The following is a 5,553-nucleotide window of genomic DNA, read 5'->3' as shown; positions in this document are numbered from 1 at the left end:
GCAACCCCCCTTCCAGACTCTTGGGGATCCACTGCTGGGTGCAGTGCATCAAGGTTGAAATTTCGGGAAGAGCGCAGCCCGGGAATAGATTTGTCTCGCTGAAGGGGAAAGGAGCAAGCAGGATCCAGACCAAACGCGACTTGTGCAGATGAATGGCAGCGCCGACCCGCAGCCTGGGCCCCTCTCTCATCAGTAATTGCAGTACGCTTGTTGGAGGAGGGGGCATCTGCTCTATTCAGGGCTTTTCTGATTGTCTAGATTTATGTGAAGTATAAAGCCTGCTGCGGCGAAGCTTGAACAGTTTCTCCTTGGTGATTAATTCAGAAGGCATTTGTGCCTTACTCATTCTCTCTCTCTCCCTCTCTCTCTCTCTCAATGGAAATGAACCTTTTGGTGAAAAATTTGGAGTGCAGGCCATTTAGGCTATGTGTTGGGCCCCGCCGCCTTTCTGTACCTCTCTGCATTGGCCTAGCTCTGGGTTTGTAAACTCTGTGCAGTCTATACTTTTAAAAAATAATTTTATCTTTGGATAAAAAGTGACTTAGGAGTAGAACAGAGTACAGACAAGCCAGAGTGGTGGTCTCGTCCCGCAGTCCACCTTGTCACGCTGTAGCTGACTACAGGGAAGGAAGAGAGTTGGGGAGTTGTTCTGGAAATAAGATTCTGTAGGTTAAAAAAAGAAAAAAAATCAGGATCTTTTCATTACACAAACACACATACCCCCTCATGACCCATTCCCAGAGTCCCCCACCTCAAGAAGAGTGTCCTGGATCTCCTTTCCAGTGAGGTCTTAGCAGATGAAAATAGCCCATCCCTCATCTGGTACTGAGACCTGTGGTTTGGTCTAAATTCCAAATTGTAAGAGGGACAGTGTGGGGGTGGTGGCAGTGGTGGTGGTGGGGTGTGTGTGTGTGTGTGTGTGTGTGTGTGTAGTAGGGGAGATAAAACTAATAAATGTACTTCAGTTTAAAGCAGCATTCCTCTCTGATACAGGTTGTAATATTGTAGCCACTGAAAGCATTTATTCACTGGGCATTTAACCAAAAATTGAAGAAGGCTGGAAGAGTTTAGGCGTTTTCAGAGACAAAGTTGGAGATGGTAAATAAAGCAAGCAGCTATTAACTTTTCATCAGGGATCAGCAGGAAACAAACAGCAATTAGTCCCCATACAAAGTCACTCGCAGACTGTCCGCACTGTGTCCTAAACCCCAGGCATAGTGTGGATGACATAGCTAAGCAAAGACACAGTCTAAGATGCACCAAGGTGCACCAGAAAGAGAGGCAGACACAGAGCACACAGGGAGGGGAAGACAGGCACACAGAGTGGGAGAGGCAGACACCAAAGCAATGAGAAAAGCAGACCCAAGCTCATGGATATACTGAGTCCCCAGACATAGGGGCAACTTTTTTCTCACCTCCATCATTTTTACAATATCATTCCGTTTTTTTTTTTTGCAATATCCATTATTAATCTGTATTATTATTGTTCTAATATTTTCCTTAAGCAGTAAATAACTTTTATGTAAACATTTTATCAGAACCACCTATGCAAAGTCAGTATGACATTTAAATTTAAAAAGTAGGAATAACAGTATGGATCATATGATGGCATTCGAGCTAAGTGTTGTAGCCTCCAAAAGGCTTTGAGCCTGAGATTTGCTGTTGACAGTATCAAAAAAAAAGGGGGAGGGGGAGGAAAGAGAGAAAAATTAACAAGTGTTAAACTATAGCAGCAAAAATGAGGCTTGTTCTGGGGTACTTGGTTAAATGCCTGACTCTTGGTTTCAGCTCAGATCATGATCTCAGGGTCCTGGGATCAAGCCCTGCGTCGGGCTCCACACCCAGACAGGAGTCTGCATGAGATTTTCTGTCCTTCTGCCTCGCCTGCTTGTGCTCTCTCCCTCTCTTAAATAAATAAATAAATATTTTTGAAAGATTAGGTTTGTTCCTTGATAAAGATCACAGGAATTAAAAAGAATCAGAAAGTATGAAAAATATTTTTCTCCCTGATATATAATGTGGCATTCCATGGTGTTATGGCTCTGTACCATACAAAGGAATTTCAAGCTCCTGCAGGATGAGTGAAATCACCTGCAGGATGAGTGAATAACACACTTAGAGAATCAATGATGCAGTGGTTGAGAGTGTGAGTGGGCCCTAGACATGGAACTGGACTTAATATTGGCTCATTCATTCCAAAATGTGTGATGAGTACCCACTGGGCATGTCAGGTACTGTTCGAGGTGCCAGGAATAAATGGTAATATAATATAAAGAACCTTCTTTTATGGATCTTTTTAAAATTGTAGTGACCAAATTTTATATACAAAATTTAACAGTAAATTGTACAATTTACTGACATTAAATACATTCACAATGTTGTGTAATCATCTACCTCTTTCCAGAATATTTTCACTGTCCCAAAAAGCAACTTTGTATCCATTAAACAACAACTCCCTATTCCTCTCCCACAACCCCTTGTAATCTCAGTTCTACTTTCTGTCTCAGTCATTTTACTTTTTTGGGGGATACCTCTGGTAAGTGGAATCATACAATATTGGCACTTTTGTGTTTGGCTTATTTCACTTCCCGTAATGTTTTCATGGTTCATCCATGTTGTAGCTTGCCTCAGAATTCTGTTCCTTTTCATGGGTGAATAATACTCCATTTTAAGTGTAAAATGGAGTATTGGATAAATGGATAAACAGCATTTTTGTTTATCCACTTATTGATTGATGAATACTTCGGTTATTTCCACCTTTTGGCTATTGTAAGTAGTACTAGTATGATCATCCTTGTAGAAGTACCTAATTAATTTCCTGATTCCAATTATTTTGGGTACATACCTACTTCCTTCATGGGTCTTGCTCTTGAAGAGGGTAAGAACTTCAACTTTTGAATATTGTGTTTTGGGACACATGTTTTGTGACAAAGGAACACAAAAGAGCCAGACAGAACCCAGGTGGGGAGGAGATTCTTGTAGGAAAAAAAAAAAAAAAAAAAAGGAATGGCACAGGTGAAACTTCTAAATTGACTGGATGCAGAGTCCCTTATGGAAAAAAAGAGAAATTCGGGGATGCTTAGAATGGGGTAAAATGAGATTAGAGGGAAGGACAAGGAATTGATGTCACAGGGATTTATAGACCATGTTAATGTCATTGAATATCACAAAAAGCCACATGATCCTTTACATCATTCAGATCCCTTAACTGAAATTAAGGAATCATATTCTCATTAATGTCTTCTTTGATCATCATTTGCAATCTGACATATTACACTCATCAGCTTCTAGTCCTTTTCTTGTTTAATTTTTCTCCATAGCATTTATAGTTCATATATATGTATGTGTGTGTGTGTGTGTGTGTGTGTGTCCCCTTCTGCCTCTCAGGATAAAAGTTCCATGATGCAGAGACTACGTCTTTTATTTTACTGCTGCATCCCAGGACCAAAGAATATGGCACATAAATGAGCTATAAATTATTAATGGAATTAATGAATGAATGAACCAAGGAGTAAGTGAATGGACTCTCATTTACTAGCTTTATGACCTTGAGTAATGTATTTCCTTTTTTTAAAAATTTAAGCACCTCTTCTGGGTAGTTGTGTGGACAAAGTAAAATGTCCATAAAACACATAATATAGGGTGTCTGGCTGGCTCAATTGGTTAATCATCTGACTCTTGATTTCAGCTCAGGTCATGAACTCAGGATCATGAGATTGAGTTGCATGTCAGGCTCCATGTTGGGTGTGGCACCTGCTTGGATTCTCTCTCTCTCTCTTTCTCTTCCTCTGCCTTTCTTCCTCCCTGCCCTCCAACTTGTGCTCTCTCTTAAAAAAAAAATGTACTACAGGCCCTAGAGCATACTAAATGTCTAGTAAACATTAGCTCACAGAATTTAGAGAAAGGACATAAGCAACAAAAGGTTGAGGGAGATAAATACAGAAAAACAAAACAAGATAAAACTACCCATTCATTATTTGGAGAATAATGAATGAATTATTTGGAGAATAATTTGGAGAAGGAGAATTTCTTCCTTGTATTAGACCCATGCATCACAAAAGGAAGCAAAATCAAAAAAGTCAACAAATACATGTTACACTTTTAACTGTCAGAGAAAATAATAAAATAGTAGGAAAGAAGCTGGTTTTGAATACAAGTAGAATTGAATCCTTTGTTTCACAGAATCAAATACCGGATGGTTAGTTGTGAATTTTGCTTTCCTTCAATGATTTACTGGTTTCCACGCAAACTGCAGTGAGTGAGTGAGTGTGTGAGTGTGTGTGTGTGTGTGCACGCGCTATGTATGTAAAAAGGTACCTGTGTGAAAATACATAGAATCGTAAGTTTTGGAGTGAATCCGAGCAACATGACCCCGGTGAGCATAATAGTTAATCTCTTGTTCCCTTGCAGTACTTCGAGAGACATAGAGCCATCAGAAAAATCAGGAAATTTGAAGGTTTTTTTTCATGCATCCTCATTACTCCCCCCAAAACTTCCCTCTCTACTTTTGGGGATTTGTAAATTGTAGTGATGCTTGTTCCTAATTTAATGAAAAACAAAAGTCAATAATATAGCACTAAACCAGCGTGGACCCTGGCAGTAGAAGAGAATCACATCATGGAGGTGTTAAAACACATATAAAATTGGAGATAATGAAGACCGTGTTTTTAACTGTAGCTTTTGGCTTGGACCTGATAAGAGATAATACTCTCCCACAAGGAAAGGCTTTCAATTCACACCCACTTCGTGGCGCTGGCGAAAATTCTGAGGCAGGTTGCAAGGACTAGAACTTTGCCAATTTTGTAGCTGCTCTTGGATCTGAGGAATAGAGATGCAAGTCTCCTTTTAGAACTCCCTGGGTTGTTGTTGATTTTCTAACTTATTTATTCATCAGCTATACCTTTCCACTTACAAGAGGAATTGGCAATGATTTACAGCACACTTTCTTCTGTACCTACCAGGGCTGTGTTTTACCACTCTCCCTGCTCCGGGACAGGAGTTGGAGCTTGTTCTGTTGAGTTCCAGCAAAGGACAGCCCTGGCTATGGGTGTGGTAAGGGGGAAGACGAAGGGATTTTCATTTAATATATCAAAATGGAAGCCATTTATTATGAATATTTGATTTATTTGTACCCCCTTTAAAATTCCTACTATAATATGTATACACTAGGCCAGTGGTTCCCATACTTAGATGATTGGCAAGGTCACCTGGGATCCTGTTTTAAAGCAGTTTTTCAGGACACAGCTCCAGACATTCTTTTGCGATGTATCCAGAGTTAGGACTAAAAAACCTCAATATTTAACAAGCCCTGAAGTGAGCCGGATGGGCTGGGAGCCATATTTTGAGAAATCACGTAGTAATCAATACTCACTGACTGATTTGTTAATATTCTGTTCATGACTTTCTCATGAGTTCCTTTTTCTTTCTCCCACTGACCCTAGGGGCTATTCTTCTGGTCCATTCGGGGAAGTTGAGCTAGTTTCTGGTGAAAAAATCACCCCACAAGACTAAAACCTTCTTTTAACAGTTGAGGAAAGTACTGTTTGGAGAGGA

Source organism: Mustela putorius, unplaced genomic scaffold, assembly GCF_011764305.1.
Source record: "Mustela putorius furo isolate JIRA1106 unplaced genomic scaffold, ASM1176430v1.1 tig00003909_pilon_pilon_pilon, whole genome shotgun sequence".
NCBI lineage: Eukaryota > Metazoa > Chordata > Mammalia > Carnivora > Mustelidae > Mustela > Mustela putorius.
This window is presented reverse-complemented; position numbering follows the sequence as displayed.